The sequence below is a fragment of the Pongo pygmaeus genome, chromosome 7, assembly GCF_028885625.2.
Source record: "Pongo pygmaeus isolate AG05252 chromosome 7, NHGRI_mPonPyg2-v2.0_pri, whole genome shotgun sequence".
Lineage (NCBI taxonomy): Eukaryota > Metazoa > Chordata > Mammalia > Primates > Hominidae > Pongo > Pongo pygmaeus.
In genome coordinates this window covers 114,837,184-114,860,461 of record NC_072380.2, presented here as the reverse complement: position 1 = coordinate 114,860,461, position 23,278 = coordinate 114,837,184, and the positions used below count along the sequence as shown (strand labels likewise).

General features: G+C 39.8%; 1 protein-coding gene and 1 pseudogene across 6 annotated transcripts in view; both read left to right on the top strand.

The window, feature by feature from the left end:
- Positions 1–23,278, top strand: part of UBR5 (ubiquitin protein ligase E3 component n-recognin 5) — a 152,441-nt gene that overhangs the window by 12,220 nt on the left and 116,943 nt on the right. The gene's annotated exons all lie outside the window — the stretch shown is intronic.
- Positions 11,848–11,957, top strand: LOC129043335 (small nucleolar RNA U13; annotated as a pseudogene).

Genomic DNA, 23,278 nt, shown 5'->3' with positions numbered 1-23,278 from the left:
AAAAGTGCTAGGCCAGGGATGGCTGGTGTGTTTCAATTGCCACACCAAACCATCCTGAAACTTTGGGTTGAGAAGTGTTTGGAACTTTTTCTGGCTTGGGGAAAGCTTGGAGAAGAGTGAGGTTATAGATTAGCGAGCTCAGGGAGTGGCATCAGGTGAGTATGCCATGTATTGTTTTTCTACCTTTCTTTTTGTTTGAGACAGGGTCTTGCTGTGTTGCCTAGGCTGATCTTGAACTCCTGGGCTCAAGCAGCCCTCTTGCCTCAGCTTCCTGAGTAGCTGGGATTACAGACAAGTAGCTAGGATTACAGGTGAGTGCCACTGCACCTAGCTTGTTTTTCTAACCTTTTATTTTGAAGTAATTACAGACTCAAAAGAAGATGCAAAATTGGTACAGAGGGGTACCATGGATCCATCACCCAACTTCCTTCAATGGTAACATATTATGCCAGATATTTTTGGCATCCATGTCAAAATACTAGAGATAGAAACATTTTCCCCATGTGCATTTTTGAATTTTTTTTTTTTTTTTTTTTTCTGAGACAGAGTCTTGCTCTGTCGCTGCTGGAGTGCAGCGGTGCCATCTCGGCTCACTGCAACCTCCACCTCCTGGGTTCAAGCAATTCTCCTGCCTCAGCCTCCTGAGTAGCTGGGACTACAGGTGCCTGCCACCAAGCCCAGCTAATTTTTTGTATTTTTAGTAGAGACTGGGTTTCACCATGTTGGCCAGGCTGATCTCGAACTCCTGACCTCGTGATCCACCTGCTTTCGCCTCCCAAAGTGTTCGGATTACAGGTGTGAGCCACTGCACCCAGCCAAAAATTGTTTATTCTAAGATAACATAGATTTGAAGACATAGTTTAAAGAAAACTTTGCATTTTTAGATGTGATTGTAAATTGATGAGATATAGGTGGGCACAACGGCTCACGCCTGTAATCTCAGCACTTTGGGAGGCCGAAGCTGGCCGATCACCTGAGGTCAGGAGTTCGAGACCAGCATGGCCAAAGTGGCGAAACCCTGTCTTTACTAAAAGTACAAAAATTAGCCGGGTGTGGTGGCGAGCACCTGTAATCCTAGCTACTCATGAGGCTGAGGCAGGAGAATCACTTGAACCTGGGAGGTGGAGGTTGCAGTAAGCCGAGATCATGCCATTGCACTCTAGCCTGGGTGACAGAGTGAGACTCTGTCTCAAAAAAAAAAAAAAAAAAAAAAAATTGATGAGTTAATATATATTATGTAGTGATTTAAATTTTTAGACAGTCTGATGTGGTGGTAGATAGAATGTAAGTTGGAGTAAGCAAGATCGTGAATTTGTTCTTTGTATCCAACACTAACTGGTCATATGATGATATGACCTTGAGTAAATGATACAAGTCATTTGTAAAATGAGAGATTTGGGCTGGATCATTTGGTCTTTTTTTAACTCCTATTTCCATGCTCTTGTGATTGTGGTAGGGAATAGCTTTTTTTCATCATATACCTGTTTGCGATTTATATGTCTTTTGAGAAATGTCTATTCAGACCTTTTGCTCATTTTTAATTAGATTATTAGATTTTTTCTTATAAAGTTGTTTGAGCTCCTTATATATTCTCATTATTAATCCCTTATCAGATGGATAGTTTGTAAATATTTTCTCCCATTTTGTGTATTGTCTCTTCACTTGGTGGATTGTTTTCTTTGCTTTGCAGAGCTTTTTATTTTTTATTTTTATTTTTATTTTTTGAGATGGAGTCTTGCTCTGTTGCCCAGGGTGGAGTGCAGTGGCGCGATCTCGGCTCACGGCAACCTCTGCCTCCTGGGTTCAAGTGATTTTCCTGCCTTAGCCTCCCGAGTACCTGGGATTACAGGCGCACACCACCATGCCCAGCTAATTTTTGTATTTTTAGTAGAGACAGGGTTTGACCATGTTGGCTAGGCTTGTCTCGAACTCCTGACCTCGTGATCTAGCCTCCTTGGCCTCCCAAAGTGCTGGGATTACAGGCATGAGCCACCGCACCCAGCCTGCAGAAGCTTTTTAACTTGATGTGATCCCATTTGTCCATTTTTGCTTTAGTTGCCTGTGCTTGTAGGGTACTACTCAAGAAATCTTTGCCCAGTCCAGTGTCCTGGAGAGTTTCCCCAATTTTTGGGGGGGAATTTTCAAACTTTGAGCTCTTAGATTTAAGTTTAATCCATTTCAATTTGATTTCTGAGTATGGTGAGAGACGGGTCTAGTTTTATTCTTCTGCATATGGACATCCAATTTTCTGAGCATCATTTATTGAAGAGACTGTTTTTTCCCCAGTATATGTTCTTGGCACCTTTGTTGAAAATAAGTTCACTGTAAATATATGGATTTGTTTCTGGGTTCTTGTTTCTGTTCCGCTGGTCTGTGTGTCTGTTTTTATGCCAGTACCATGCTTTTTTGGTTACTATAGCTCTGTAGTATAGTTTGAAGTCAGGCAATGTGATTCCTCCAATTTTGTTATTTTGCTCAGGATAGCTTTGGCTATTTTGGGTCTTCTGTGATTCCATATAAATTTTAGGATTGTATTTTCTATTTCTGTGAAGAATGTCATTGGTATTTTGATAGAGATTGCATTGAATGTATAGATTGCTTTGGGTAGTATAGACATTTAACAATACTGATTCTTCCAGTCCATGAACATGGAATATTTGGAAAAGGATTTTTATATTATAGAATTACTCGGAGAAAGAACTGTGAATCTATGATTGTCCATGATTTCTTTTACTTAATTATGTTGATGAATGGAAAATAAGTGAACAGGGGAAGTGGGAAAAAGATTTTTTTTTTTGTTTGTGGGAGAGTTTCACTCTTGTAGCCCAGGGTGGAGTACAATGGCAATCTCAGCTCACTGCAACCTCCACCTCCTGGGTTCAAGCGATTCTTCTGTCTCAGCCTCCTGAGTAGCTGGGATTACAGGCGCCCGCCACCACGCCTGGCTAATCTTTTGTATTTTTGGTAGAGACGTGATTTCGGCATATTGGCCAGGCTGATCTTGAACTCCTGACCTCAGGTGATCGTCTGCCTCAGCCTCCCAAAGTACTGGGATTACAGGCGTGAGCCACCGTGCCCGGCTAGATTTTTATTCTTTAACTCAATACAACAAATACTTTGCCAGCTAACCTGTGTATACACTGGAATACAAAGATGGCTGGCCTCTGCCCTCATGGAGCTTTCAGTTTGATGAGGAGACAGACATGTAAAGAAGGAATTAAGTGCTAATTGATAATATAAGTGATAGGGAAGAAGGATCTAATGGTTGTGTAGGAAGGACTTTGAAGACTACGTTGCAGGATGTGGGGACTGGTTTATCCTCTTCCTTCAGTTTTCTTGAGCTTGGTGAATTTTGGTTTATAGGCATTGATGGAGGGAAGATAGGATATCTGAGCCTTACAGAGAGTCTGTTTGCTCATCGTGCACAGGCTGGGATTGACTATGTGGCCTCTTCAAATGCTGCTCGCACAGAGATACTTAAAAATGAGACCAGGCCGGGCGTGGTGACTCACGCCTGTAATCCCAGCACTTAGGGTGGCCGAGACGGGCAGATCACGAGGTCAGGAGATCGAGACCATCCTGGCCAACAAGGTGAAACTCCGTCTCTACTAAAAATACAAAAAAATTAGCTGGGTGTGGTGGCGTGTGCCTGTAATCCCAGCTACTTGGGAGGCTGAGGCAGGAGAATCGCTTGAACCGGGGAGTCGGAGGTTGCAGTGAGCTGAGATCGCACCACTGCAGTCCAGTCTGGTGACAGAGCGAGACTCCGTCTCAAGAAAAAAAAAATATATATTTTATATATATATATATATATTTGAATTTAGATATAGCTGTTAAGTTTTGTAATAAAATTTTATATATCTTTGGAAAGTTTGTTTTATGATATTGACACTAATTATCAAGCAATTCTTGCAGAATTTGAAAAGTGATACTGTGTATCCGAAAGGTATTGTGTACCTACCACAGACAGGCCCTATGGAAGACAGCTCTGAGAACTGGAAAGACTATAGAGTTGGAGTTAGGAGGCTTGGTCATTCCACTAAACAGTCACATAATCATTTTCATGCAGTGAGTTTCATTTTACTCAATTGTAAGATGAGGTGTATTTAATGTCTGAAAGTTCATTTCAGCCTTGAATCTGTGTGACTGTAGAGCTATAGATATTGTTTTATGAGTTACATTTGATATATGTTGGCCAGTTCTGCCATTTTAAGGTTTGATTTTTATTTCCTGCCTCAGACCTGCTCTTCTACTTTTTTTGTACTTATTCTAATAGGTATTTAGGAGTAGTGGACAGAAAATAGAGCTTTCTAAGCTCTTGCTATCTGGTTAGTTTAACTGAAGAGGAGCTCTTAAAAAACATCCCCAGGTCTTCTGTATTGCTCCCCCACCCCTTCCCCCTTTATTTGATTTTATTTTTGACATGGAGTCTCACTCTGTCACTCAGGCTGGAGTGCAGCTTTATCAAGTATATGATAAAGCAAAAGCGCATTGATGATGGCATATCACCTTCTGAGTTGAAAATGTTTGTTTACCTTTGATTTCTAATGGATTAAGAGTGTTGCTCTTGTTTTTTGGGAATGCTGTTTAGTAGGTCCTAGTACTGCCACGTGCTCAATGAGAAACTTTTTAACTTCTGTTTTCCAGGAAACCCGTTGTTCTGTGTATTAGACTGTAGTAGATATTACCTTGTAACTTGACACTGCTGAATAGAATGTTTTGAGATGTTCATCAAAACTTTACACCAAGGACGATTTTAGGATTTTATTTTATAGCTGAGGAAACTGAGGGCTGGAGTGCTTAGATGATAAGTGGCAAAGACTCCACCCTACATTAACTTAGCCTTGTTGCTTTTCCTTTGAAAAGGGTAGAGGAAGTTACTTGTTTTTCTGTGTGTGTGTGTGTGTATGTAATTATATATTAATGTGAACACACACTGTTTGTGTGTATGTATGTTTGTGTATATATGTAATTATAAATATGAATACACTGTGTATATGTATCTAAACAGGTGTGTGTGTGTATATATATAAATATATATATATGTGAAATCATTAAAAGAGTGTTTATTCAGCAAGGTTTGGGGGCGTCTGCTGCCTGTCAATTCTAGTCTTGGGTGTCCGGTGGTGGTGTTTGGTTCATGAAAAAGAGACAATTACAGGACAGTGTGACAAGTACAGTGAAAAGGGAAAGTTCAGGATTCTTCATTAGAAGCACCAGTTCAGTCTCGGGCAGGGGAAAAGCTTACCTGAAGAAGTGTTGAAAATGAGAATAAGGATAGTGAATGAAAAGGAGGTAGGCTGAGAGAGGCTGGTGGGAGAGCTGTAGGATGTAGGATGTAGGACGTAGGACAAGGTGTTAAGAACTGGAAGAGCTCTCTAGGCAGAAGGAACAGCACATGTGGAGACCCTAAGGTGAGAGACTGCTGTGTATTTGAGGAACTAAAAGAAGCCCAGAATGCTTAGACTGATGAGTACATAGAGTTTCAAGTCAGTTGAATAATTTTCTTGTAGAAAAGGATACCTTGTTGATTATCTTCAATAATGACTTTAGTCATATCATGATCAAGTAAATATGATGTGCTAGGCCATAAATTGGCCATAACTGGTTAATGTAGTTGGTTAGGCATAGAGTAATGGAACCAATGCACTAAGGGGTGTGAATTCCATTTTCCGTGTAGGCAAGTTGCTTGATTTCGTGGCTACAAAGAATGTACTTCACCTCTCCCCAGCCAAGTTGCTGGTGTTTGCTATTGTTAATGAAGATGATCAAGCTTGAATGGATGATTCAGTTCAAATGCCTCACTGTTATTGGGAAAAAAACTGCAGATCTTTCAGAGAGACCAGTAGAATCACGGAGCTGAATAAAAGACAATGTGTTTTTTTTATCTAAGAGGTGAAAAAGTCTATGATATTAACTGTGGTAAAGACTAAAGTTTCGTAAGTGCTAAAACAAAATGATGATATACTTGGCTCTGGGTTATGGTTGATTACTTTTGATATTTCCTGATATGATTTTGTATTTTATATACTTCTGTATATGAGTATATATTATTTTAATAATAGAAAAAGAATAAATTCTGGCCAGACGCAGTGGCTTGCGCCTGTAACCCCAGCACTTTGGGAGGCCAAGGCGGACAGATGATGAGGTCAGGAGTTAAGAGACCAGCCTGACCAAAATGGTGAAACCCTGTCTCTACTAAAAATACAAAAATTAGCTAGACGTGGTGGTGTGCGATTGTAATCCCAGCTACTCAGGAAGCTGAGGCAGGAGAATGGCTTGAACCTGGGAGGCAGAGGTTGCAGTGAGCCGACTGTGCCACTGCACTCCAGCCTGGGCGAGAGTGAGAGTCCGTCTCAAGAAAAAGAAAAAGAATAAATTCCTAGGAAAGTGTTTTAGCTTATTTAACTATTCACCTAAAATAAGAACTTGAAAATCATTGAATAAAGAATAGTAATTTAGTTTCATCTAAAATATTTTTTCCTCTAGAAACTTTTTGTTGTTATTTTTTAAGACAGAGTCTTGCTCTGTTGCCCAGGCTGGAGTGCAGTGGCAGGATCTTGGCTCACTGCAACCACCGCCTCCCTGGTTCAAGCAATTCTTGTGCCTCAGCCTCCAGAGCAGCTGGGACTCCAGGCGTGTGCCACCATCCTCGGCTAATTTTTGTATTTTTAGTAGAGATGGAGTTTCTCCATGCTGGCCAGGCTGGTCTCGAACTCCTGGCCTCAAGTGATCCACCTTCCTCAGCCTCTCAAAGCGCTGGGATTACAGGCATGAGCCACCATGCCTGGCTCTAGAAACTTCTTAAAAGAAACTTTGCTCTGTCCCCCTGACTGGGGTGCAGTGGCATGATCTCGGCTCATTGCAACCTCCGCCTCCCAGGTTCAAGCGATTCTCCTGCCTCAGCCTCCTGAGTAGCTGGGACTTACAGGCGTGTGCTACCATGCCTGGCTAATTTTTTGTATTTTTAGTAGAGACAGGGTTTCACCATGTTGGCCATGCTGGTCTCGAACTCTTGACCTCGTGATCCGCCCGTCTTGGCTTCCCAAAGTGCTGGGATTACTAGCATGAACCACTGTCTGTTGTTTCCGTTTTTACATTCAGGATTAACTCTGGGAGAAGACAACTTGTAAAAAAATTGTAGTAAAATTTAAGCCCTTTTTTCCCCTAGTAAATTGACCAGAATTTTCATCATAACTTAAATATAAATGAAGATTCCCATAAGGCATTTAAAAAAAATTGACTGAAAGTTTCGTTCATTCATTGTTAGTCAACAAATAATTTACTGAGGGCTTGTTTTGGGCCAGACACTTGGACTGCATCAGCCAGGAAAACAGGCAAAAATGTCTGCCCCTGTGGGGTTCACATTCTAGTGACAAGATTTTGCATGAAGCACTTTTGAAATATGTAGTGTTTAATTTTCATACATTTTATCTATTTGAAGTGTCTTATTAAAAATTGTAATCAGTTGAAAATGATGGGAAAGCCCGTTGAACTACTATTCTTTGTAGTATCTTTAAGTGATTTATTACACATTCTTATCTTTGGTGCAATGCTCCTCTTTAAACTTGCTCTTCCTTCAGTTTGTGCTTGTGAGTGTCATCTGGGAGAGCTGTGGGGAGACCTCTTTGATAACAGGCTCATTGTTGCCTTTGCGTCTGTAGTGCCTGAGGTACATTAGCATATATCTCTATTAAATTAATTTGAACTTCAAAACTAAGCAGAATCCTGTATTTTTATAAAAACTAGTTCTTGTCACTATATTCTGATCTTTAGGATAAAGAATGAATGAAGTGTTTGGAAGTTTTTTTTTTGGTATCTAATAGTCCTGATAACATTGAAGGAGAGCACATTATAACTTTACCTTTTTTTTTTTTTTTTCTGTATTTTCTTTAGGAGGCCTTCCTTAAATGGAGATTCTTGACTGGGAGGTGTGTGTGTGTTTGTGTAGCTTTAGTGAGATTTTTATTTTTGTTTTTTCCAGTATTCTATTGTAAACATTTTCAAACATGCAGAAGAATTGAAAGAATGAACTATGAATTATCTGGATAACCTTTTAGAAGGTAGATAATAACTTCTAGATTCAGTAAATTTTTTTTTTTTGAGTGAAAGCAAGTTTATTGTAAAGGTAAAGGAATAGAGAATGGCTACTCCATAGGCAGAGCAGTCCCCAAAGGCTGCTGATTGCTAATTTTTATGGTTATTTCTTGATTATATGCTAAACAATAGCATATACCCTAGTAAATAATACACCTGACAGGCCAACTCTCAACAATCACACTGGTAACATATACTGATAGAATGTTATTTTCTGATCTTAATAATAGGGATTATTCATGAGTTTTTCTGGGAAGGGGGTAGGCAATTACTAGGAACTGAGGGTTCCTCCCGTTTTTAGACCATATGGGGTAACTTCCTGATGTTGCCATCGTGTTTGTAAACTGTCATGGCACTGTTGGGAGTATAGCAGTGAGGACTACCAGAGGTCACTTACATTGCCCTCTCAGTTTTGGTGGGTTTTAACTGGCTTCTTTACTGCTACCTGTTTTACCAGCAAGGTCTTTATGACCTATGTCTTGTGCTGACCTTCTATCTCATCCTGTGTCTTAGAATGCCTATAACCGTCTGGGAATGCGGCCTAGTAGGTCTCAGCCTTACTTTAACCAGCGTCTACAATTCAGGATGGATTTGCTGTGGTTTGAACGCTTCTGACATATTTCCCTCCTCCCTTTTATAAGAAAACCTTTAATCCTAAGGATTGTAGATGGAGGAGGATGTATCTTCTGTAACTTCTTGGCTGAATAAGGGTGATGATATTCCTGCCTAACTTACTAAGATTTTGCTATATTTGCAAAATATGTGTGTATGTAAATAACTTAGAACTATTTGAAAGTTGCAGTCATTGTAGTACTTCATTTTTAAATGCATGTGCTTGTATCTTCTAAATATGAACCTTTTTCTCCTTTTTCTATATAGCCACTTTACCATTATCACACTTCATAGGAAATTAACAAAAATTCCCTAATATCATCCAATACTCAGCGTATATTCATTTTTCTCCACCTGTCCTCAAAATGTCTGTGTATAATAGTGGGAATTTTTAAACCAGAGTTCAGTCAAAGTTCACATGCTGCATTTGGTTTCATTTGAATTTTATCATGGAGTAATTTTTACAAACATATTTGTGGTTTTTCCAAGGGCTACATGTAATCATTTGATGTTGACATTCTATGTTAAAGCACAATTGTCACTTTCAGTTTTCTTTTCTTTGAGACAGGGTCTTGCTCTGCTGCCCAGGATGGAGTGCAGTGGCACCATCACTGTACACTGCAGCATCAACCTCCCAGGCTGAAGTGATTCTCCCACCTCGGCCTTTGAAGTAGAGATGGGGTCTCACTGTGGTGCCCAGGCTGATCTTAAACTCTTGGGCTCTAGGGATTCTCCCGCCTCGGCCTCCCAAAGTGTTGGGATCACAGGGGCGAGCCACCACACCCAGCCTTGATATTCATTGTCTTTTAATTGGTCTGTTTATATGTTTGTTTGTTGTCACTGACGTGTATGTACGTTTTGTTGAATTTCTCAACATTGCTTTCTCTAGACCTCATGAAGTCTTGTACCTTTTGCAAGATTCGCAACTTCATTTTGCAAATATTTTGCGCTGGATTACATGGTATTGTCAGATTAACATCCTATGACTAGCAGTGGCTTAGCTTCAAAAGATGTGGAAGCAATAGGCCAGTTTGTGCACTTGTTAAATTTACAGGGATGTTTGGAGACTATTTTTCTAAGAGATTAATGGTTGGTGAGGGTTTTGGCTTTGTCAACTTTTGTTTCCTTATGCGCTCTCCTGACTGCAGGGATGAGGAAATAATATTCTATCAGTATACATTACCAGGTGTGATTGTTGAGAGTTGGCCTGTCAGTTGTATATATAAAAGTGTGGCTTTTTTTTTTTTTTTTTTTGAGACAGAGTCTTGCTGTTGCCGAGGCTGGAGTGCAATGGCACGATCTCAGCTCAGCCTTCCGAGTAGCTGGGATTACAGGCGCCTGCCACCACGCTAGGCTAATTTTTGTATTTTTAGTAGAGATGGGGTTTCACCATTTTGGCCTGTTGGTCTTCAACTCCTGACCTCAAGTGATCTGCCCACCTCAGCCTCCCAAAGTACTGGGATTACAGGTGTCAGCCACCATGCCTGGCCCAAAGTGTTGCTTCTTGATGCTACGTAAGGATTGGCTTTTATTTTGAGCAAACATGTACTATTCAGATGAGTCTATGGTTAAATAGATTTGTAAATAAGTATTTGAAATAAATGTTGAAGGAAGTTCATAGATGTAAATTAACAGAAAGTTTTTTGTTTTTTAAAAAATAATCCTTCTTGGCTGTGCGCGGTGGCTCACGCCTGTAATCCCAACACTTTGGGAGGCCGAGGCGGGTGGATCACGAGGTCAGGAGATCAAGACCATCCTGGCTAACACGGTGAAACCCCGTCTCTACTAAAAATACAAAAAATTAGCCAGGCGTGGTGGCAGGCACCTGTAGTCCCAGCTACTTGGGAGGCCGAGGCAGGAGAATGGTGTGAACCCGGGAGGCGGAGCTTGCAGTGAGCCGAGACTGTGCCACTTCAGTCCAGCCTGGGCGACAGAGGAGACTCCGTCTCAAAAAAAAAAAAAAAAAAAAAAAAAAAATCCTTAATAGGAAGAAAATTTGTTTTTTAAATGTAGTGCAGTAGAAGGAAGATGGTAAGGAAGATAGTAAAGATGAAGCATAAATGAGGCTTTAGTCATATACCAGTGGAGCCAGGGCCCAAGAAAATGTTGAGGTTCTTTTTTTGTTCATCATCCTGATTTTTTATTGCTGGTCAGTAAACCAACCCAAACTTAATGGGTAAAACAACAATCATACATTATTATTATCTCTTCTGGGAATTGACAGTACTTACTAGGTGGTTCTTACTCTATGTTTCTCATGTAGTTGCAGTCAAATGCTGGAGTCATCTAGAAGGCTTCTTCATTTAAAGACTCAAACAACTGGGGTCTGCAACAGCTGGGATTCCTTAGGCATCTCTATCTGTGTAGTCTCTTTAACATGGAGACTTCGATTAGCCAGAGTTCTTAACATGGTAGCTCAGAGTTTCAAAGGTATGCATCCCAAGAAATAAAACCAGGCTGGAATTCCTTTTTGTGACCTAACCTTAGAAGTTTTGCAGCATCACTTCTGCCTCATTACCTTTGAGAGAAGCAAGTCATCAGGCTAGCTTATGTATGAGGAAGAGTAATTAGACTACCTCTTGATGGGAGAAGTATCAAATAATTTATGGATTTCTTTTTATTTTTTTATTTTTATTTTTTATGGATTTCTTTTAAACCACTGTGATCATTAGGAAAAATGATAAATTAATAGTAAAGCATAATTATTTAGAAAGATATTTGGGTACTATGAATGTTTAAGAAAAGTCTGATACCATGTATTTGAAAACAAACTATAAGTACTTAACATTTATGGCATTGGACAGAATAATACATATTATGGAAGCGTAACTACTAACAAACAATTTCCTGAGGGAATTATTGAACTCGACAGTTGGTTTAACATCACAGAGGCCCCCTTAAAAGCATCTAGGTCAGAATCACAAGGCAAGTCAATATAAATGTGTTTCTTTGACATCACTAGTATTACTTATATAGTCAGGTGATTGATTAGGTGCATTGTTTAGGAAATGTAAAATATTTGATGTATTCTGAGACTTAAAGATTGAAACGTGAGCTAGCGATTAGTTCTTTACTATGACTCTGCTCAGACTCAGGTTGTATTTTCTATGAAATAGTATTTTGTAAAAACTACTCAGGATCATTTTGTAGTCTGTTATAAGCGTGATGATTGGGTATTCATATGCATATGTGAGATGTGCCTCCCTCAAACCTTGTTATGATGTCATCAGCAGGTTACTCTTCTGATACGAAAAAAAGAAAAAAGAACTACTCTGCTTTATCATCCGTTTAATTAGTAAGCTTTAGGACTGAATGTTTTCTATTTTCAGAGACATGTCTGCACTGAAATACTACTATTGTGTATATTCATTTAATAGTTTGCATGCCTACTGCGTGTCAGGCATTGTACTGGGGACTGGGTATGTGGTGGCATTCTAAAGAAATCTTAATGCCACTTCCAAAAGGAAAACTCCAAAAATCTTTTGGGTGTGGGGCATTATTGTTGAAATAAATGTGTAGCTTGCCAGTATGATTAATACAAAGAAGACACATCTGTTTGCATGTAAAGTTTATTGGAAATAGGGCTTATTATTTCATAGCTGTGCCTAAGAGAGTATTTTGATATTATTTGTGGTCAGTTTTCAAGGGGTTATTAGTCATATGTGCCATTTTTTTTGGGTATTTTGCAGTTTTTAGTGAATATGTGATGAAGTTGCAGGATCTTTTGTGTGAATTTGAAAAAGATCGTGTGTTTATTTTACACATATGTTTTATACATCACATATTTTGTTTCTAATCAAAAGAGGCCTTATATCTGAAAGCCTTCTTGTTACTCATAAGACAAGGATGTGAGACTAGACAGTTTTTAAGGGTCTGCCTGGGTCTAACAGAGGGGAAGGAATAAGAAGTTCTGGATGGGAAAGTTGGTAGAAATGTTAGTGAAGTGTCAAATTAAGTAGAATCAGTTTTTAGACTTTCTTGAAGCCAAGACAAAAACAATGGCTAAAAAATTACAAAGCTCAGTGTATCACAGAGGAGCTTTTCCTTCCTTCCTTCCTTTTTTTTTTTTTTTTTTTTTGATAGAGTCTCACTCTGTTGCCCGGGCTGGAGTGCCGTGGTGTGATCTCAGCTCACTGTGACCTCTGCTTCCCAGGTTCAAGGGATTCTCATGCCTCAGCCTCCTGAGTAGCTGGGATTACAGGTGCGTGCTACCACGCCTGGCTAATTTTTGTATTTTTAGTAGAGGTGAGGTTTCGGGTTTTACCGTGTTGCCCAGACTGATCTCGAACTCTTGGGCTCAAGTGATCCATCTGCTTCGGCCTCCCAAAGTGCTGGGATTACAGGCATGAGCCACCACCCCTGACCAGGAACTTTTTGTTAATCATGGTTTGATATAAATGTTGGAGAATCTTTTACATTAGAGATATTTTAAAAACCTAATGGACTGTGAGTTTTATAATCGATACAGAAGTTTTATTTATGTGATTATGTGAAATGCCGATAGAAACTGACATTATAGTAAATTATTGTTTTGTGGATGTCTCCCTTTGGAGATTGAGGATTGTAAGTTTCTGGGCTAGAATTATATAATATTTAGAGGCTGATAAGGTAAATCATGAGGTTTGCACATTTTAAGTGTTATGTTTAGCATTGTTACTACACGTGAAGCACTGTGTTTTCCAAACATTGTTTTATTTAACATCCTGACAATGTTGTTGGGGAAGCAATTTGAGTTGAAGGAGATAATGTGGTTCCCTTGCTGTACAGCTGTGTAGTGGTGGGTCTCTGAGTACAGGTCTTTTTTTTTTTTTGAGACGGAGTCTCGCTCTGTCACCCAGGCTGGAGTGCAGTGGTGCGATATTGGCTCACTGCAACCTTCACCTCCTGGGTTCAAGCAATTCTCCTGCCTCAGCCTCCTGAGTAGCTGGGACTACAGGTGCACGCCACCACACCAGGCTAATATTTGTATTTTTAGTAGAGACAGGGTTTCACCATATTGGCCAGGCTGGTCTCAAACTCCTGACGTTGTGATCCGCCTGCCTTGGCCTCCCAAAGTGCTGGGATTACAGGCATGAGCCACTGTGCCCGGCCTATATGAACTAAAGTTTTAAATATTTTTAGATAAAAACAAAATGTCATAGTAAAGGACTGTGCTCCAGCCTTTAAAAACAGTATATTAACTGTTATCTTTTGTCTACGTGAATTTTTTAAAAAACTGTATTAAAATTTTAATCTGTTGGCAGAGGACAGGATCACTATCATATATCTTTTCTTCCCTTTTGCATGGGGTTTGATGGAGGAGAGGAGACCATGTATAAAGTGACAGTCTCTATGCTTATTTTTCTTTTTTTGAGATGGAGTCTTGCGCTGTCGCCCTGGCTGGAGTGCAGTGCTGTGATCGACTAACTGCAACTTCTGCCTCCTGGGGTCAAGCGATTCTCTCGCCTCAGCCTCCCAGGTAGTTAGGATTACAGGCGTGCGTCACCACACCCAGCTAATTTTTGTATTTTTAGTAGAGACGGGGTTTCACCATATTGGCCAGGCTGGTCTCAAACTCCTGACCTCAGATGATCCACCCGCCTCGGCCTCCCAGAGTGTAGGGATTATAGGCGTGAGTCACCACACCTGGTCTCCATTTGAATGTTGAAACAGGGACCACTGTTCATTTTTGAAGCCAGTATGCCAGTACCTGTTTATGAAGCTCTTGCTTCTCCATCCTTACATGCTATGGTGTGAGATGGTGGACTATGTACATCATATTAGAATCATTATATCATTACCATAGTGACACTGAATTGTTTCTATCTTTTATGTGTTTGGGTGAGAAAGTTTGTGAACAGTTAGTCTCTGGTTTTGTATAAGATTCTAGTATCTTTAGTCAATCCACACAGTACCTACTTTGTACTAAATGCCTGGATGTGCAAAAAGTTACAGGCCTTATCCTTAAGGGTAAGCTTACTATATAGTTGGGAAAATAGAAATGTAAAAGGTAGAATAGCAGTATCAGAGATGACACTTCAAAGCAGTAAGTGATTAATTGGAAAATTGAATGGGATTAGCTGGGTGCAGTAGCTTGTTCCTATAGTCCCAGCTACTGGGGAAGGCTGAGGTGGAAGGATCACTGGAACCCAGGAGTTTGAGAGTTTGAGGCTGTAGTGCCTCATGATTGTGTTTGTGAATAGCCACTACACTCCAGACTGGGCAACATAGTGAGAACTGTCTCAAAAAAAAAAAAAAAAATAGAGTAGAGAAATTCTGAAAGAGGTCAAAAGAGGAAGTGCTTACTGGACTGTGGTACCTTAATTATACTTTTTGTAGGTATTTTTGATAGGTCACTTGGGTGGGATAGAGGTAATTCTAAATGTAATTTGGAGAAGTTGAGATAACCAGGAATTTGATAGATTCCATGCTTCACATTATTTTTACAGTAAGTATGAAATACAGAACAATTTATACATGAACTTCAGTTATGTCCAGGTATTGAGTTAGTTATGAGATCTATTTTGAATGTCTTTCAGTGCTTATTTTTTAATGGAGTGTAATGATAGATACTTGGATTCACCTTTGATCTCTTCGTCCAAAGTGGTACTGATTATAAGTTGTAGCAGTTGTAATAACAGCATTTCTGCATCCCCAAATTCCTTTTTACCCGTCTCATTTAACAGTTTTTCTTTCAGTCAGAAATGGTAATGGAAGAAACAGCAGGAGCAGCTAACATTTTGTACTAGGCTCTGTACTAAGCATATTATGTGCTGTAATACCCTGTCGATGCAAATGTCTAAGTAAACCTTGCCATCATTCAAATGAATTTCTGTTTCAAATTATTTTTTGGTATGTGTTGAGGGACTCAGTAACCCTTTGTTGGTATTTCAGATCAAAGCTCTTGATTTAGTTTAAAGGTCAGGCCTTTAGGTCTTGATTGTTATGGTTAGAGTTTTTCTTGCTTGTCTGGTCAAGCCAATAACTCAAGAAACTAGTAAGAGAGTTTAGAGAAGTAAGGTCAAGGCCCTTTTAGACTTGCTGGTTTCAGGTAGAACTTGGAACTCCTTTGCAGCTCAGCAGAGCTCTTTTGGTTTTTAAAGAGACTTGTCCCTAAATTTGTTGTGTGTGTTTTATTTTGGTCTTTGCTCTGTTCCTTGCTCTTCTTCACCTCAAGCTCCTGTCTTCTATCTGCCCCCCAAGTAGCTGTGACTATAGGCATGTACCACCATGCCCAGCTAATTTTTAAATTTTTTGTAGAGACGGGGTCTCATTATGTTGCCCACATTAGTCTCAAACTCATGGACTCTGTGTTCCTCCCGCCTTGGCCTCCCTAAGTGCTGGGATTACAGGTGTAAGCCATCATGCCCAGCCACAGTTCAGATTTTTAGGGCACTCCTGAGGATTTCTGTTAATGTATACTAACCTTTAAAATATTGAAAGATGATTAAAATTGCCCATATACATTTTAAACACAAATAGTACCTTTAATGTTCTATCACCTTTGAAGAAAGGATGAGAATCATTGCTGTAAGGTTAGTTGGACTAGTGAGTCTCTGTACAGTATTTTCTTCATCCAAAAAGGCAGGATTGATTTTTTTCTGTTGGTTTTTTTCACTTAACTGTTTCAGTGACATTTTAAGGAATTTTGGATCCATTTTGATTGTTTAAAAAGTTCTGTGTCGTTTTCAAAAAGGCTTGTCCCTACTCTGTTGTTGGTATGCCATTTTTTTGGTTTATTAAGATGAAAGCAAATTTATTTTTTAGCTGTACATTGTATTGGCTAGATATATGATTTCTGGTTGGGAATAATTTTTCCTCAAAATTTTGAAGGCATTATATCATTGTTTCATAGCTTCCAGTATCCCTTTTGAGGAGTTCGTGCTGTTTTGATTCTTTCTGCTTGACATCTGCCTAACCGTATGCCTTATGACCTCATGCCCTGAGATATTTTAGGGTCTTCCTTTAGTCCCTTGTGTTGAGAAATTTCACATTGATGTACCTTGATATAGGTCCTTTACTCATTCGTTGTATTTTGGGTCCAAATATTTCATGGGTCCCTTTATTCTGGAAGCTCACGTCATTCAGAAGTTTTTCTTGTTATTTCTTTAATACTTTTTCCTCCCCATCCATTTTGTCATTTTTCTCTTTTTGGAATTCCTGGTGGTTGGATGTATGACAACTTCATAGCTACTGTGATTTTCTTACCTTTTCTGGTCTGTTTTCCATGAGACCAACTTCTTAAAAAATATTCTGTTAAATATATATATTTTTCTTGTTGGGCTGATTTCCCCAAAGAGGAATCCTGGCAGGCAAGAGCGTGGCTGTAAGCACTCTGGGATGGGGGCTGATTACTGATTTCAGCAGACAGCTTTCACTTTTTCTTCTGGTCTCTGACACCCCTTCTCCCTCCCACACCAATTCTGGGTGTATTCCCAGGCTATTATTACTCTGGTTGAATTTTGCTAAGTAGGAAATGTTTAGCCTCTGGAAGGGGAGCAGTCTCCTGTCTAGAGGGTGGGGAGCTAGCGGTTTAACTACTCCTTATGCTAATTTCCAACAGTTCCTGTTACCCTCAGGCTTCAGAGGAATGTGATGCCTCCAATTCCTAAAAATTGACCTGTTCATTTTCGGCTTCCTCCTACCACGTAGGGTTTAGGTTGAAAAGTTTTCTCTTGTCGTGAACTCACTGGCCACTTGTCTGTCAGCTTTCTAGCTTCCAAAATTTGTTGAATGCGCTAGCCTCCTCTTTCTCTTTGTCCCTGTAACTTTAAAATTCATTTGTTTTTCAAAATTTGTCATCTTAGTGGAATTGCAGGAGGTATTTGAAATATACATGCACTTAACTAGAAGTTACATGCATGAAAATTATTCCTGTTTTCTCTAAATACACAACTTCTCCATACCCTGTGTGTGTGTGTGTGTGTGTGTGTGTGTGTGTGTGTGTGTGTGTGTGTGTGTGTGTGTGTGTGTGTGTGTGTGTGTGTGTTTTAATGTGATTGTCTCTTTAGCACACACACTTTTCTCATAATCTCTGCTCATGTATCTGTGGTTCTTGGCTGTGGTCCTGTTTGCTCTCAAGGAGAGACTTAAAGCCTGCCTTTGTCTTTGCAATAACTCTACATTTTCCTCCTGAAAATGAGTATCCCAGGATATGCACATTTAATAACTAACTTATCAAAGTGCACTCAAGCTTTACTCAAGATTTAATTTCACGAGGCTTCTGTTGATCTTCAGGCTTTAAAAAAATTATTCTAAAGTCACTGTAATCAGGGTTTGTGTTTTCTTTTTGTGTGTGTCTCCCTCTACTCTTGCGTTATATTTCCTTTTTTGAAATGTTTTTCTACTTACTTTGCTTTTACAAGTAGATTATAAACTACTTGAGATGTATGGATTTGAATCAGTGGTTCTCAGCTTTCCTTTTCTCCTGAAGTTTAGGCTTCCCGAAGGGCAGGTTACACTGGATTCTGTAACTGTGGCCCACTATTAAGGGTAGTATTCCCGAGTATGTAGAGACGCCGCCTCCACAGGTGATTCTCTTGGTCTCCTCTCCCTGACCTCCTCCCATGCTGTATTTTACAGTTCATTTTATTAATTGTAAAACCTTATACTGTGGGCATTCAGGAAGTATTTGTTAATTGAATTGGACCCGTGGCAGGTGTGGCATGATGGCAAGGATAGAGGGAAGGTTTTGTCTCATGCCTTCTTTCCCACTTTCCTCTTAACTGAGTAATTACAGGTAAATCACTTAACCTCTGTAGTCACTTGTTTTCTCAAATGTAAAACAAGGAAACTGTTATACCAAAGACTCACTATTAAATGGAAATATCTGTATGTTTCTTTTTCCTGAGATCAAAAAAGTTAAGAAATATTGAATTGTACAATTCTCTGCTGTGGTGCCATTTTCTAAGAAAATCTTCACAGTCCATGATTAGTTAGAAAAAGGTTTTATTTTAGATTGCCTTTTTTCTTTTTTGACTTTTTTAAATTTAAAAACCATCTTTTCTTAAATGTTAGTAATAGTAGTTAGTTGTTCTTTTCTGAATCTCATTTGGAAAAATGAAAAGTTGGTAAAATTATATTTGTTCTTCTAATTTGAAGGAAGTTTTACTTATCTGTTAAATTCAGAAGTCAGAGATACATGCTTTATACCTTAAAAAAAAATCTGTGACTCCTCACTTTGGAGGTAGGTTTCTGTATGTTCGTTAGAGAAAGGTTATTAATGTTCTTTGTCAGTGTTTCTGCCTTTCCTGATATTTTGTCTGCTTGAACTGTCAGTCTCTGATAGAAGTGGATGTGGCTTCTCGTCTTGAATTGTGATCCCCATAATCCCCACATGTCCAGGGAGGCACACGGTGGGAGGTGATTGGATCATGGGGGTGGTTTCCCCCATGCTGCTGTTCTCGTGATAGTGAGTTCTCATGAGATCTGATGGTTTTGTTTGTTTGTTTGCGACAAGGTCCTGCTCTGTCATCCAGGCAGAGTGGTGCAGTGGTGGGGTCTTGGCTGACTGCAAACTCTGCCTCCCGGGCTCAAGTGATTCTAATGCCTCAGCCTTCCTAGTAGCTGGGATTACAGGCACACACCACCATGCCTGGCTGATTTTTGTATTTTTCATAGAAACAGGGTTTTACCATGTTGACCAGGCTGGTCTTGAACTCCTGGCCTCAGGTGATACACCTGCCTTGGCCTCCCAAAGTGGTCAGATTACAGGTATGAGCCACCATGCCTGGTCGAGAGCTGATTGGTTTATAAGGCAGTTTTCCCTGTTCTCATTTGCTGTCTCTCTCTAGCTGCAATGGAAGACGTGTCTCTTCCCCTTCTGCCATAATTGTAAGTTTCCTGAGGCTTCCCCAGCCATGTGGAACTATGAATCAATTAAACCTCTTTTCTTTATAAATTACCCAGCATCGGGTATGTCTTTATAGCAGTGTGAAAACAGACTAATACAGAAGTATATGTTAACTTTCTCTGCTGAGCATGATGGCGCTTGCTTGTAGTCCCAGCTACTTGGGAGGCTGAGGTGGAAGGATCATTTAAGACCAGCCTGGGCAACATAGGGAGATCCCATGTCAAAAAAAAAAAAAGCATGTTAAATTTTTCATCAGAGTTGACAGCTTCTCAAGTGGTCAGTTTTTGTTATATACATTGTTGAAGCTGTGTGTTAGAAACTTTCAGATTCATGAACATTATTCAATGTTCTTTGTAGTTTGTTCCTTTTATTGTAATATAGTCTCTATCCCTATTAATGCTGTCTTTTTCGCTACTGATACCTGACTTTTTTCCCCTTAATCTTTGACTTGTAATATGTGAGATTAAACTATTTGAAAAAGTAGACTTATTTCTGCTCTCTGAATTTTATATTTTCTGATCCATTTACTTGCTGTTTTTTTTTTTTTTTTTTTTTTTGAGTCTAGCTTTGTTGTCCAGGCTGGAGTTGCACGATCTTGGTTCCCTGCAGTCTCTGCCTCCCAGGTTCAAGTGATTGTCCTGTGTCAGTCTCCCGAGTAGCTGGGACTACAGGCATGTACCACCATGTGTGGCTAATATTTGTATTTTTAGTATGGACGGGGTTTCACCATATTGGTCAGGCTGGTCTCGGACTCCTGACCTCAAGTGATCTGCCTGCCTTGGCCTCCCAAAGTGCTGGGATTACAGGCCTGAACCACCAAGCCCGGCCTCTTTGCTGTTTTTTTTCCTCTTCTGTTAGATGGTTAGTTTTCTGCATTCCTTTTTTTCCCTCCCTCTTGATTCGAAAGTCATAGACTATATGTCCATTATTTTAATGGTTACTATTAAAATTTTCAGTTACAAAGTTTTCTACTAAAAATGTGGGCCTAACTGGCTTCTAGGGTGAACCCAGCTCTGGCACCCAGTCTCTTTTACTCTGTTTTTCTTGTGTGGAGATACTCATCTTGTATCTCATCTCAGCTTTGTCTTTTGGTTTTCTCTTTTTTACAGTTGCCTTTCATAGCTACATATTTAGAGTAGGAGAAGTTTTCCTCAGTGTGAACTCAATGCATCATCTCTACTTCAGCCATTCTTTCACTCTACTGGTTTGCGTATCTGCACATAATATTCAGTAAATACTTGTTAAGAAGTGTTTCGCATATTTTTTTCCTTTTTGTTTTAGTTTTACTCACTTTTTTCAGTTTTTGATGGAAAGGAGAGAAAGTGGAGATAACAGGACCAACCACATCTGTAGAATGATTTTTACACTGACTGTCAACAATCAGTGTTGGTGGAGTGGTCAGGGTAAGAAGGAGGTATAGAGAATTTAGTCTGGGACAAAGGAACTGTATGGTGCAAGTGTGAATTGACACTTACTATGACAATATTATGGCAGTATTATTTATTGATAATATTCTAATAAGACTGCCTCCATTTTGTTAGGTTTGTTTTCTGTTTTTATACACACTGAAGTATTAAACAGATGCCAGTTATTTTTGTGGAAAACAGGAGGGCTACACTGCTGTGTTGTAGCTATGATGATGGCGACCGCGTTTTACAAACATTTGTGTTCTCCTAACATAGTGATTAATTACTAGGACAGGTTTGAGATGGTAGCAGTTACAAAGAGCATCTGGCTGGAGATGAGTTTAGTGTTCGCATATACCCCTACTCACTCCTCCACCGTCTTCCCCTTTCAGAAACCGGGAGAGGAGGTAGCTGATTATACCAATAAACTTGTTATGCCTTGAGATGTATCTCTGTGACTAGCAAGTGATTTCCAGTCATTTTAAAAAAAAAAGCATGGCAAAAAAGGCAGCAGTATTGGGGAAGATAATTAGGGACTGGAAGGTAAGCAGCTCTTCTTCATAGTCTTTCCCAAGATTAGCTCTCTTACTGTCATATCCATGCACTATCTAAAAGACCAAGTTGTCCCCCACCCCATCCCCAACCCCCCTGTATCTACTGGGAGAAGATGAGAGTGGACATTGAGATGGGGTGAGATGTTACTTGGTCTGTAATATTAGTCTGTAAACTAAAATATTCGTCTGTAAACTAAGTCAGTAAACTAAAATATTAGTCTGGAACCGCTTGTTGAGTCTGTTGAGTCAGTGTACACTGAGTTATTAGGTTGGTGCAAAAGTAATTGCGGTTCTTGCCTTTTTTTTTTTTTGAGACCAAGTTTCACTCTTGTCACCCAGGCTGGCGTGCAGTGGCGCGATCTTGGCTAACTGCAACCTCCACCACCTGGTTCAAGTGATTTTCCTGCCTCAGCTTCCCAGGTAGCTGGGATTACAGGCATGCACCACCACGCCCGGCTAATTTTTGTATTTTTAATAGAGACGGGATTTGACCGTGTTGGTCAGGCTGGTCTGGAACTTCTCACCTCAAGTGATCCACCCGCCTCGGCCTGCCAAAGTGGTGTGATTACAGGTGTGAGCCACCGCGCCCGACCTGGTTTTTGGAATTTTAATAGCAAAACTGCAGTTATTTTTGTACCAACCTATAAGACAAAGAACTGGAAGCATTTTCTGGTGGATCCTTGAAGACTAAAACCAAGCCTTTATTATGGTAGTTGTGATACCAGAGAGGAATCATTTATGTTAATTTGTGCTCCATAGTGACAAAACACAATGATAGAGTCCTTAAATTTGGCTATGGCAGTTTTTTAAATTTCGATGACATTTGTTTGACTGCTTTGGTTTAGATAGCTGAAGGAAGGGTTTCTAGATTAGAGACCCATTAGAGTGCATTGAAGTAGGTGCAGACTTCAAAGAGCCATTTGATACAGCTTTTAGACCCATTCTGATTATGCAGATCTGTAGGTTTTCAGTAAAAAATGAGGTTGTCAAGTGGTTTGATTGTACAGCTCACTTGATTAGTCTGGCTTAATGGGAATCAAGATGCCCAGCAGGGTCTGCTTATATTGGAGAAGGAAAAACAATACTGAAATCTATTGCTGTCTCCTAAAACAAGGCGCTTTTGAATCATAAAGATCTTTTATTTTCCCACTTAAAGGAATAAAAATGCCTACTGCCATATTATTTGGGTTGAAAACATTTATTTGGGCTGTAGGTATTTTACCTTTTTTTTTTTTTGTGAGATGGAGTCTCGCTTTGTTGCCCAGGCCGAAGTGCAGTGGCGCGATCTCTGCTCACTGCAACCTCTGCCTCCTGGGTTCCAGCAATTCTCCTGCCTTAGCCTCTTGAGTAGCTGGGACTATAGGCGCGTCCCACAATGCCCAGCTAACTTGTATTTTTAATAGAGACAGGGTTTCACCATGTTGGCCAGGATGGTCTCAATCTCCTCACCTCGTGATCCGCCTGTCTCGGCCTCCGAAAGTGCTGGGATTACAGGCATGAGCCACCATGCCTGGCCAGTATTTTACATTTTTTAACGATATGATTTTAGGCACAGTGGATTATTATGCTCTTTAAAAAATCCTTTCAGTTGATTAAACAATAAGGAAATTGGGAAACCATTTTTAGACGAGAAGAAAAGACAGGAAAAGCAGTTTGTCACTGTTGAGCTCTACCTTTTGGAGGAGGTTTCTGTGTTCTAGATACACTCTCTTGGGTTCTGGGGTAGAGATGACGAAGACTTGCTCTACTTCAGGAACCTTAGCTCTCAAACCAGTGTC